The 14,148-nt window shown below is 32.9% G+C and overlaps 1 protein-coding gene across 1 annotated transcript in view; it reads right to left on the bottom strand.

Moving 5' to 3' along the window:
• Nucleotides 1-14,148, bottom strand: part of LOC135226380 (protein O-mannosyl-transferase TMTC1-like) — a 132,660-nt gene that overhangs the window by 111,837 nt on the left and 6,675 nt on the right.

Below are 14,148 nucleotides of genomic sequence, written 5' to 3'. Positions count from 1 at the left end.
GGGATTCTACGTCATCATTACGTCGTATTAGAGTCTTCTTAAAGGTGGCAGGGGGGCGGGGGGGAGGGAGGGACAGGCGTTAAAACGTTCAAGGGACGTTTGTTCTAGTTACGGAAGGGAAAATGACGTTAGCAGATGCCTGCTGTTCGTCTTTTCTATCCTTAGCGTGAGTTTTCAAGAGCGGGCTGGTGTAGATATCACTTAGGAGGTGCAAGGCTGCTGCTGTGAGATAATATAATAATAATAATAATAATAATAATAATAATAATAATATGTTTTGTTAAAGATGATGGCAGCATCAGTGGAATTGATTTTATATATGGTCTTTTCAATTCTTCTTATTATTCTCTTCTCATCAGGGCTGATATTTGCTAATAGCTGGCCGATGTTCATATCTTTGGTTTAAAGAAATGTTTTCTAAAAATACTATTTATTGTTATGATAACAAAAGTGATTAACAAATCTTAGTAATGGAATTCCAACGTTTATCATAACAATAAATTAGTATTTTTAGAAAACATTTCTTTAACCAAGATATGAACATCGGCCAGCTATTAGCAAATATCAGCCCTGATGAGAGAGAATAATAAGAAGAATTGAAAAGACCATATATAAAATCAATTCCACTGATGCTGCCATCATCTTTAACAAAACATGTTTAAGAGAGGGTCTCCTACCTTCAAATAATAATAATAATAATAATAATACTTTATTGAAAGTAATGTCTACTTCAGCAGCGTTACACTTGTGAGAGATTCTTCTCTATTTTACGAATAGCGGCTTTTTCCGTGCTACTTAAACAGAACGAGACCAAGAAAGAGACTGCGGCATAGGGAGAGAGTGAGAAGCAGCCCGGCACCAGTGGAGTAGGAGAGGAACCTATAGCAGCACGTACTGGTGTCCTTCGAGAAGAAGGTAGTCATGGACTTTGTTTAAGTAGCACGGAAAAAAAGCCGCTTTTCGTAAAATAGAGAAGAATCTTTACAAGTGTAACGCTGCTGAAGTAGCCATTACTTTCAATAAAGTATGCTTGAGAGAGGGTCTGCTTCCTAATAATAATAATAATAATAATGATAATAATAATAATAATAATAATAATAATAATAATAATAATAATAATAATAATTACAGTGAAATCACATAAAAAAAATAAACAATAATATAACAATAAAAAGACTGAAACAATAATAATAATAATAATAATAATAATAATAATAATAATAATAATAATAATAATAAATAATAAAAACAATATTAATAATAACGATAATACTAAAACAGAGATATAATAAAAAATGCAAGAATAATATAACGATAAAAACACTGGAAGGAATAATAATAATAATCATAATGATAATAATAATAATAATGATAATAATAATAATAATAATAATAATAATGATAATAATAATAATAATAAAAACAATGATATAATAAAAAAAAATGCAAGAATAATATAACAATAAAAACACTGATATAAAAACAATAAAAATAATGAAATTAATAATAATAAGGAAAAGTGATGTAATAATAATAATAATAATAATAATATAACCCAAAAAAACATAAATAACTTTTAACAGACCCCAATCCTCGAGATTAGGTGACAATCCTCTTTATTAGGCACAAAATACTGAAACCAGCTTATATGATAATAATAATAATAATAATAATAATAATAATAATAATAATAATAATAATATAAATAATAATAATAATAATAATAATACATGCTACTTTTTATCGTGTACTGATCCTGAAGACAAACTGACAATCAAGAAACAAATTGATAATAATCTACAAAATTAACACCCCATTGCTTTCCCAATAACAATATTTGCATAACGCTATACGCTCCTTCTGATTAAAAATAAATAAATAAATAAATAGGTGAATTCAGAATCTCTCTAAATCTGCCACCGGCTTACTTTTTCGGATCACCGGACCGAAAAATTAATCTTGTCAACATCGACGTCAAAGAAAAGAAAATAAAAAATAAAAAGCGTATTAACTTAGTTTCCTCGTAAACCAAAGTGAAACTGTTACATGTGAAATTCATATGGAATTGGTGTCTTTGAGAGAGAGAGAGAGAAGAGAGAGAGAGAGAGAGAGAGAGAGAGAGAGAGAGAGAGAGAGAGGCGTCACTTGGATAAAAATAAAAGTATTTAGAAGTGATATATATATATATATATATATATATATATATATATATATATATATATATATATTATATATCTGATAAAATGATTCACTAAGTGTGTTCTAGATGATCTTGGACAGTTAACTGGTTGATTAGTGCTACTGATTACAATTAAGCCTACGTGGAAATCAGCAGAAGAAAACATTATTCTTTATTATTATTATTATTATTATTATTATTATTATTATTATTATTATTATTATTATATTAAACAGTAGACTGGAACCCTTATACATATGGAACAATAACGATTATAGTGCCATCGATTGAAAATCAATAATAATAATAATAATAATAATAATAATAATAATAATAATAATAATAATAATAAAATTATTATTATCATTGTTATACAGTAAACTGCTTCACTATCATATGGCACAAACTTACAATGATAAAATGACTTATAATAATAATAATAATAATAATAATAATAATAATAATAATAATAATAATAATAATAATAATAATACCATCCATTAGTTCACGAGATAAAAAGCTACACAATACAGTGTAAGTTACACCTGAATATTCCACGATCCACCTGGAGCACGCTGCATTTATTTCAACCTACGTACACCGAACGGACAAACTCCACGACTATTTATATATTGACGTTCAGTATATAACTTCCTCCCTTCGCCCGACCACTTGAACGCCGCGTGGTATCGTGTAATTATGTCATTGATTAAGCAATTATTTAATGGTATTATGTAATTAACGTAATTACCATTATGCTGTACAAGTTTTCATGGACGATTAAGCCTTGTACTGTTGAACGCACCCTCCTGGATAAATTGAGTAATTATGCTTTCTTTGCCATCATTGCTTTCTGTGATCACTGAATGACTGATGTGGATTCGTGTGGAGTGAATTCTGTCATGGAAGGGTGTCAACTCTTTGCTGGAGAGAGAGAGAGAGAGAGAGAGAGAGAGAGAGATTGAGAGTAGGGAGCAGGAGGGAGAGGAAGGAGAGGAGGAGGAGAGAGAGATCGATAGAGAGAGAGAGAGAGAGAGAGAGAGTGGGTTTTATTTAACTGTCAGTAAAATCCATGGAATAAATGTACACAAAAAATGAGAGAGAGAGAGAGAGAGAGAGAGAGAGAGAGAGAGAGAGAGAGAGAGAGAGAGAGAGAGAGAGAGAGAGTGAGAGAGAGAGAGTAGCTTTTATTTAACTGTTAGTAAAATCACTGGAATAAATGAACACAAAAAATGAGAGAGAGAGAGAGAGAGAGAGAGAGAGAGAGAGAGAGAGAGAGAGAGAGAGTACGTACTCCCAGAGCGAATTTGAGAGAACACATTAACAAGTGAATTATAATTAAAATAATTCTCCCAGCAATAATATAATCCACACGTACGAAAACTCATTAAAAAAATAAATAAACAAAAATTCGATATAATTAGGGAGGTCTCTCTGTAATTCAATGTAATTAAAATACCGGTTACATTGGCTTGAGATCCCCCCCCCCCCCCCCACCCCACTCACCACAGTGTTGATCCAATACTTTTTTTTTTAACCAGAGATAAACACAACTCACCTCTGGTGGTTATTTAAGCTCCCAAATGCTGCTTTAGTGACGGATATTTGATCAAAGAGAATTGTGTAATGAAATTTCATGCATCTGTTTAAATTAACTGGTGTTGCCTTTCATCCTGGTACAGTTTGTTTGGGTCCTGTGTAATGGCAAGGTGGATTTCATCGATGACCCCCCTCCCCACCCCCAAAAATAAATAAAGGCAAATAATTATAATAGATATAAATTTGGACTGACAAGAGTTCAGTTGGTAACAGGGAAAGTGTTGACAAAAACCTTCAAGTAAAAATATAAAGGCAAGTAATTACGATTGAAATAAATTTTGACTGACAAGCGTTCAGTTGGTAAAAGGGAAAATAATGATAAAAATGTTCCAATAAAAAATTAAATAATTACGATAACAATAAATTTGCTTTTATCATCTGATTTTTCCTTACGCTGGTTTTGAAGTTTGCAAATTTAATTTTGCTTGACAAAATCAATCGTGGATTACAACCAAAATTCATCGGAGCATATGAACAAATTCATCAGAGAATATGACGTGAATCATTGAAGGCATATGAACAAAATTATTGGACCATATGGACAGAGAATAGAATATGAACAGAATCATTGGAGCATATGAACAAAATCATTGAAGCACATATAAAATCATTCGAGGCACATGAACAAAATCACTGGAGCATATGAGTAGTATCATTCGAGACATATGAACAAATTCATTGGACATATGAACAAAATCACTGGGACATATAAGCAGAATCATTCGAGGCATGTCACCCAAATCATTAGAGCATATGATCCAAATCACTGAAGCATATGAACAAAACTCATTGGAGCACATGAACAAAATCACTGGAGCATACGCATAAAATCATTGGGAGCATATGAACAAAATCATTTACATTCATACAAACGAAATCATTCCATTCATAAAAAAACAAAACCCTTGAAAAATAAACACACGAGAGAGAAAATGTCTCTACTTGCCAAAGTCATTAAGCTTCAATTTTACGTTAATTTCATATCCCGAAAGCGACGACGACTGGTTCCTCCTCCTCCTCCTCCTCCTCCTCCTCCTCCTCCTCCTCTTCTTGCTGAAAACTTCAGGTCGCCAAAGACACGCATTGATAAGCGAATTCACGTCGGCGAAAGCTCATTAAACTCTCGTAACAAAAAAAGCCTTTGAAAGGATTTGCAACTCTCGCTTCTCCAGACAATAATATACTATAAGTAGATTCACATCAACCGTCCATTTGATGTCTAGGCCCGTCCCTTACGGCGACGCTCCTCCTGATTGGCTGTTGATAAACCCAATCACAGGGCGGGAAACTCTCAGTCTCTCGAGAGAGATTTCACATAAGATATAGGATGTATGTTCCACCTCTCTTGAGGGATGCTTTAGATAGACGTGTCCCTCAAGGAGACGTGGAACATAGATCTTACCCATGCGAACTCTCTCGAGAGACTGAGCCCTATCATTGGCTTATCAGTAGCCCAATCAGGAGCGTCGTAAGGGACTGGCCTAGACATCAAATGCACGGTTGGTGAACTCTTATGAAAGACTGAGAGTTTCTAGCCCGGCCACTGGCTTATTAACAGCCAATCAGGAGCGTCGTAAGGGACTGGCCTAGACATCAAATGCACGGTTGGTGAACTCTTATGAGAGACTGAGAGTTTCCAGCCCTGTCATTGGCTTATCAATAGCCAATCAGGAGCGTCGTAAGGGACTGGTCTAGACATCAAATGCACAGTTGGTGAACTCTCGAGAGAGACTGAGAGTTTCCAGCCCGGCCACTGGCTTATTAACAGCCAATCAGGAGCGTCGTAAGGGACTGGCCTCGACATCAAATGGACGGTTCATGTGAATCTACTATAGTTGGAAATGAGTTTCCACATCCAATCAAACTGCCTCTGATGAAAAAAGCAATTCATTGTTGATGGCTGTATGGTGAGGAAAAGGACATTGGTGATTCTTTTTTATTTGCTACAGTTTCATAGAGCAGTTTGTGGTTCCTCTTCTGTACTGGAACTGTAGTATAACCTTTACGTCCAAAGGCCAAGCGATGGGACTTACGAGTTCATTCAATTGTTAGGAGAGGGTGGAGAGCGAGATGGAAGAAAGAGAAGATGAATGGACGTACAGTAAAAGAAATGACAAGGGCAGCAGAAGGGACGCTGCAAAGAATCTTAAGTAATGCCTACAGTGCACCGCGTGAGGTTCACTAACGGCACTACCTCCCCACGATTTCTGACTGGAATAGATCAGTGACCCGTAATATTGGCAAATAGTTCGCCTTTCTGGAATGTCTAAAGAATGTATTATCTCATATTGGTAATTTGTTTATTGTGGTAACAGTTTTCTATGTTTTTATCGTTTTTTAATTTTTTATACATATTTTTTTTGAAAAGTGTTAGAGAGGCATATCTTGAAATGGTCAAGAAAGCACCATTAGAGAAAGACAGTGCTTGCGTTACTTATCATAAGTAATCATTTACTTTAATGCATTTGGTCCATTTGCGGTCAAAGCATCACTTTTTTCTGCGCTGAGGAAGACTGCATTCTAAGTTTCAGTGTGACCTTTCTCACCATGAATGACCTCATAAAATGGTCACCATGCTACTGGGATTTCGTTTTAGCAAGAGGACCACAAGTCAGGTGGGGCCAGATAGGTTAAATAGAATGTTTGAGGCCAAATGTTATAAACAACATTGGCTGTTTCAGATACTATATTGAGCTACGTAGACAGGGTCGATTTTTATCCCAGAAAAAAAAAAAAAAAAAAAAAAAACACTCCCGACTACATCTTTAATCTGTGTATTATCTCGAACAACTTTTAGTTTTCCGTAAAAGAAAGCTATTGAGATGGCTTTGTCTGTCCGCCCTCAGATCTTAAATTCTAACGAGGCTAGAAGGCTGTAAATTGGTATGTTGATTATCCACCCTCCAAACATCAAACGCGACAAATTGCAGCCCTCTAGCCTCAGTAGTCTTTATTTTATGTAGGGTAAAAGTTTGCCATACTCGTACTTCTGGCAACGCTATAGGTATCAACAACACAGGCCACCACTGGACCGTGGCTGAAAGTTTCGTACAGCATTTTACGCTCTACAGTTCCTGCAACTAAATATAGAGCATAAATTGCAGCCCTCTAGCCACAGTAGTTTTTATTCTATGTATGGTTAAAGTAGCCATACTCGTACTTTTGGCAACGCTATGGGTACCGAAAACACAGGCCACCACCGAACCGTGGCTGAGTTTCATGGGCCACTGCTAAGAGTTTCATGAGCCGTGGCTGTAAGTTTCTTACAGCCTCATACGCTGTAAAGTTACAGGAATTCCGATGTGCAATATTCCAAACCGATGGTTTAATCCTTTCCCAATACTCAGCTTGTCAATAAAGCGAATTTAAAGTCCATTTCTTAACAAGAAAAAAGAATTTATTTTATGTCCACAACCTCGACCCTTTTGGAGACTCAACCAGATTCCTCTTTTTCCGGGACTAGTAGATTGTTAATGAAAGCCTTCACGGAATCACGGTTCCAAGGATTAAAACTGAAATAATTCAGTAATTAATACATGTAATACTAATGAGTTCCGTGAAATCCAAAATAATCCCGTCTATTGATGTTAATGAGAAACCTCTTTCGTTCGCAGTGAATTAATTTCAGTCGTGTGTGTTATGTCGTGTTTCAAAAAATCCGATGCTTTTATTTCAGCTTTTGGATTCTCAGTTTATCGTGTTTCTTGTTTGGCATGAGTACAGGTTTGTATTCTATTAAGCTAAACTATTGTGCCGGTTTTGACTGTCTGGCCGCCGTCCGTCCGCACTTTATTCTGTCCGCCCGCGGATCTAAAATACTACTGAGGCTAGAGGACTGCAAATTGGTTTGTTGATCATCCACCCTCAAGTCATCAAACACACCAAATTGCAGCCCTCTAGCCTCAGTAGTTTTGATTTTATTCAAGGTTAAAGTTGGGTCTCATCGTGCACCTGGCAGAGCTTTCCGGAGCAATAGGACGCACCCTCACCCTACCGCATCTGGTGAGCAACTGCAAGGTGGGTATAAGCAGGGTTGCCGCGAAGTCCGCACATCACCGAGAAACTAGCTCCGCACCGGGAGTAGCGTTGTTAATTGCCAATGTTATTTTGCTACACTAACTAGACGAAATAGTCACCCTGGTTATATGATATTAACCGTATTTTTACCAGTATATAAGTTGGGTCGGTTTACTAATTTAAAGCTTTTTTAGAGTCAGATTTTCCCCGTTCCGAAATTCAGCTGCTTCATATCTTTTGGAAACATTACGTATCTTTACTGATAATTTAGAATCGAAACGAGATACGCGGAGTGTTCAGTCTTCATGCTGATTTATTACATTCTCTCTCTCTCTCTCTCTCTCTCTCTCTCTCTCTCATTCTCTCTCTCTCTCTTTCTCTCTCTCTATATATATATATATATATATATATATATATATATATATATATATATATATATATATATATATATGTGTGTGTGTGTGTGTGTGTGTGTGTGTGTGTGTGTATGTATGTATGTATAATTACGTTTATAGTTATGATTGTTATATACGTTTCATGCGTAATAGGTTACAAAGTGAACACGGGCAAGTAAATCTATTCATAAAGTTTTCAGCAAAACGTGGGAAGTTACAAGAAAAAAAAACTGCACTGAAATGTATTTCTTTACTAAAAACGGTCGCTTTTCATTCATTCTTTGCGTTCCCACAGAGTAAGTTGACAAGCTCCATAAATCCTTCGATATACATAAGTAGTTTATTCTTTCTTTACTTTATTAAGCCACATTTGTCACTTTAGGTAAATATGCTGTATGTTAAACAAAACGTTGCTGAAGTAATAATATAATAAACAACCAATATATAACATAGGTCTAGGCTTAAAATCAATGCCATAAACATTGTAAACTGACAAAAACGATATGAAAACATGTAGGTCTATATGCCACCTTTTAGATACGGATATTTTGAAAAGAGATATTTCCCCAAGAGAATGGACAGCTATTATGCATGATTTATGATACCATGTTTCAATCCTAAGCCAAACTAATGCCCTATTCAGGGCTATGAGTTTCAAAAATTGGAAAAGAGCACATCATAATTGGTCCTTTTTTTAGCAATAAGCTACATTAATATAAAGAAAATCCACGATTATAAATACACCACTTCCTAGGCATACTGAGTTTCGAAAAAACTTATTCGGTAATAGTCAGCTGAATCACTTCAACTAATCAACTGCCTAGTACATATTTGCAGTTGTTTTCTAAAAAAAAACAAAAAAAAAAAAAAAAAATAAATAAAAAATAAAACTCATTAAGCCTGACAAAGTTTACAATAATGTAAGTCAGGTTTCACCCTAAGATTAATTTACAAATTAAACCAAATTCTACTAACCTATATATGATATATAATTACAAAGGCAATTGAAGATTGCTGGACTAAAGAATGAATGCATTGTAAGACATCATGTTTTGGATTACGCCAGCTACTGTTGTCAAAATCGGTCTTAATGATATTGGCGCTTGAACACTCGAGACTAGTGGAAAATGGTTAATTTTCAAAAATATTAGTATTTTCAAAAATATTATAACATTTAAATAATTTTCTATTAATGGAAAACCAAAAAAAAAGTGATGAAAACATAAATAATATAGCGGACCTACAGCGCCGCATACGTGAGGAGTGCAGACCTCAGCTCTGCATTCAATGACACCCCTCGAATCTTCTCCGCACTTTGGTCGTTTCTCTGCGCTTTGGCAACAACGGGTATAAGTAAGGTGGTTGCATCTGGAGTAAAGGATATTGACTAGTCGGCATCTCTTGCCTGCCTAGGCCACGCCCCGTTTATCCATGGGCTGTGTATTGAAGGCAAGCTTGGAGTAATTGAAATTGTAGTTCTTTATTTCTGTTTAATGTTAGCCTTAATTGTAATTTGAAAATAGGACTTTTAATTATAATTGTAACTGTAATTGACATAGAGCATAATATAATTCCTCAAAGCCTGACTGACGGAAATTCGTATGCTGAACGGATGAAGATGTCATACTACAGATATGACGTCACATGCAGAAAAATTTCTTGGAAAGCAATGAAAGCATAAAAGTAAAAGTTTCTTAATCTTTTCCTGATTTATTTTGGTATCAGACACCAAAATTTAGCTATGTTAAAACGTCAGCACAGTTAAAAAAACCGCCTTCCCTCTTTGACAACTGAAAGATGACGAGCATAGCATAAATGGGGAGGAGCTTAGTCATAGAAAAAGATCAAGCAAAGATCACCTGGGACTGTGGTATCAGAACACAAAGGGTGATACGTGCCAATAGACCAGAGGTGACGTTGATGACAAAATTAAGAAGTATGTATCACTCATTGATGTTGCAATACCATGAGACACAGAGTAAAAGAGAAAGAGAGAGAAAAGATTGATAAGTATCAGGACCTGAAAATAGAAATAAGAAGGATATAGGATATGCCATGGAAATTATACCCATAATCGTAGGAACACTAGGCACGATCCCAAAAGCCTTGAAAGGGAACCTGAAAAAACAACATGCCGAAGTAGCTCCAGGAATCATGCAGAAGTGTGCTCCTAGAAGCATCACACAGAGCGAGAAAAGTGATGGACTACTAAGGAGGCAGGATGCAACCCGGAACCCCACACTAACTTTACCCTTGAAAAACTCTACGGGTTAGACAACGAACGTTTAACTACAGCCTCTGGTATCTTTGAGTAAAATTAAAATTGACTTTAATAATTACCTATCTTATACATGCCAACCTTCGGTGCGTTGCTCAACAGTTTAAGCAACAATGAAAAAGCCATAATTATGAAAACAGACCTACATAAAATTACAGCAGTTAAGGGAGCAATCACTTTTAATATAACATGTTTTAAAAAAAATGGGCTTTTACTTGCAGGAAAAAGAAAGTAGGAATTAATGAATAAAAAGAATAATAAACAAAAATATAAACAAAAAACAAAAAAAAATTAAAATAATAAAATAAAACAATAAAATAAAAAAAAGAAGTAATAACAATTAAATAAGAATTATATATATATATATTATTATATATAATATAGGAGAGACATAATATAAATATATATACTATATATATATAAAATATATATATATAGATATAATCATTATATATATTATATATGATAATGAGATATTATATATATATATATATAAATAGATATTATATATATAGATAATATATATATATATATATATATATATATATATATATAGATATACTATATAGATATATATATATAGAGATATATATAGATTATATATATATGTATATATTTTTAATATAATAAGATAATATATAAATATATATATATATATATATAATATATACTATGATAATATACATAAAGATATATAATGTAAAAAAAAATATATAATAAAAAAAACTAGAATTAAAGATTTAATAAAATACAAAAATATGAAAATATATTTTTTTAAGATAGATTCAATTTAAAAAAAAAATAAAAAAATATACAAAATAAAACTTCAATATGCAAACGATAAATATAAAATAGGAATAAAAACGTAAAAATAATATAACTATATTATTTATAATAACACAAAAAAATAATAAAGATATAGAAAAATAAATACAATTAGAAAAAAAATAATAATGAAATTTCAAAATATAAATAATTAATATGAAAATAAAAAAGAATAGAAAAATAAGAATAACAAAGTAATATTTAATAATACAAATGAAAATAATATTAAAATTAGGAGTAATAAATAATAGTAGGAACTTTGCAAATAAAAATAATAAAAAATAAGATTGTTAAAAAAGAAGTAACAATAATATGATCAATAAACATAATAATAAAAATAAAAAAACATAAAATAAGATAAATATAAAATAATATAACGATAATAACAAAAATAAGATAGTAAATAAAAATAAGAATATTTAAAATAAAAATAAAATTAATAAAAAGAAACATAAAGATAATTCAATAATAATAAGGAAAATATAAAAATAGAAAAAACAATAAAATTTAAAAATAATAAAATAAATATAATAAAAATAAAAATAACAACAATACTAATAACAACAATAAATATGAAAAATTAAAAATATGAATAATAATGAGAACAATAAAAAAAAAAGTATATCTTAGTTTTACCAGACCACTGAGCTGATTAACAGCTCTCCTAGGGCTGGCCCGAATGATTAGATATTTTTACGTGACAAGGAACCAATTGGTTACCTAGCAACGGGACCTACAGCTTATTGTGGGCTCCGAACCATATTGTATCGAGAAATGAATTTCTATCTCCAAAAATAATTTCCTCTGGTTCCGCGTTGGCCGGGCCGAGAATCGAACTTCGGACCACCGGATTGGTAGCCGAGCGCGAAATGCACTCGGCCAACGGGGAACTAATGAGAACAATAAAATAATAATAATAAACATAAAACTAAGAATAATATCAATAAATAATAAAAATAAAATATGAAAGTAAAGATAATGGCATTATGAATAAAAAAAAAGAAATTAATAAATATAATTATATAAATTATTAAGACAAATAGAATAATACAAAATAACAATAACATTAAAAATAAATATAATACACATGAGAAATAATAAAGGTAAAATAATAATAATCAAATTAAATTAAATTAAAATAAAATAAATGAAAATAAAAAAAAATAAAAATAATAAAAAAAATAATAATAATGAAAATAAAATTAAAACTAAAAATAATACAGATACAAAGAAAATAATAAAGATAATAATAATAATAGTAATGAAAATAAAATAAAATAATACTAATAAAAATAAAAATTAAGATAAAATAGATAAAAATAATAATACAAATAAATGAAATAATAATAATAAAAATAAAAATTTAAAGTAATTCTTAACGTTAAAAGTAAAAAATAAATATAATGTAAATAAAATAATGATAAAAATTCAAATAAAAATAATAGGAATAGATATAAAAAATAATACGAATAAAAGTAAAATAAATGGTAAACACAAAATATTGGAAGTAAAAAAACATGGCAAATAAAAGAATATGGGAAATAAAAAAAATATGGTAAACAAAAAAATATGAGGTAAAAAAAAAAAAAAAAAAAAAAAAAAAAAAAAAAGAAAAAAAATATGTGGCCGTTGCAATAAATAAGGGCACTCCACGGAGCAGTGCCTCTCTAAAGCAGATCCTCATCAGTAATCTCCCACTGCGGCCACTGGAACCACAACAACAGACCCAAGCACGATTTCAGCGAGAGTTTCTGCGCCTCATGCAAAGTGCTTGGGCACACCGCTTCCTGTTCAAGATCCCCCAAGAAAGCAGCTGCGGTTATTACCCTTGCAATGGCAGGGACGAATCCTCCAGCTCTAATAAGCTCTCCAGCGCAGGGCCCTATATTTGTTGCACCTCCCACAGGTCGCTATCCTGCTCACCAGGTCCGAGCTTTCGATGACACTGGTGCGCAGATATCCTTCATTCCAGAGGATGAAATTCTTTACGGAGCTTGGGTTCATAGGCATCAATTCATGACAGTGAAGAGCCTCGACCATGTTAAAATGTTCTTGCCTACTGTCTGGTTGAGAGTCACCCGACTTCACCGCTCTATGTACTATGGCAGTAGCTTGTACTCCAGGAGGTTATGACGTCCTGCTAGGACAAAATTTTAAGCCTCCTCCTACCTTTTCAGTCTCAGGGCCTCCGCCCTTATATACCTCCAGACCAATCCTACAGTCCTCCGAGAACCAATTGTATAGAGAGAGAGGTAGTGTCATTCCCCCCCACCTTTCAATATACCCAGAGGCCTCTTTGTGTACTTTGCTGAACATTTGATGTTTGGTGGGGGCGTGGTTCTTGATAGCCCCTCCTGGGCGTGGCAGGAGAGTCTCTTAGACAGGCACAAGCTTAAAGGAAAGTTTAGACTTTTTGTTGCACTCCTGATACTGATATTGACAATGAGTAAAAAAAAAAACAATAAAAAACTAGCCGTTATTGAAAAAGTCCTATTTGAGTGACGTCACTAAGCTCCTCCCCCTTTATACCATGCTCGTCATCTGTCAGTAGTCAAAGCGGGAAGGCGGTCTTTTTAACGGTCTTTTTAACATATCTAAATTATGGCATCTCGTGCCAAATGAATCAGAAAAAACAGGAAATCTGTACATGTTTTCATTGCTTTTCAAGAAATATTTCCGCAGGTGACGTCATATCTGTAGTATGATGTCTTCATCCTTTTAGCAGACGAAATTCCACCAGTCAGGCTTGGAGTAATTACATCATGCTTTATGTCAATTATAGTTACAATTAAAATTACAAATCCTATTATCAAATTACAATTACAATTACCTTAAAATGTGTAATTAATTACATT

Source organism: Macrobrachium nipponense, chromosome 14 (genome assembly GCF_015104395.2).
Source record: "Macrobrachium nipponense isolate FS-2020 chromosome 14, ASM1510439v2, whole genome shotgun sequence".
Lineage (NCBI taxonomy): Eukaryota > Metazoa > Arthropoda > Malacostraca > Decapoda > Palaemonidae > Macrobrachium > Macrobrachium nipponense.
Note: the sequence above shows the minus strand (reverse complement) of the source record. Positions and strands in the feature narration are given on the sequence as shown.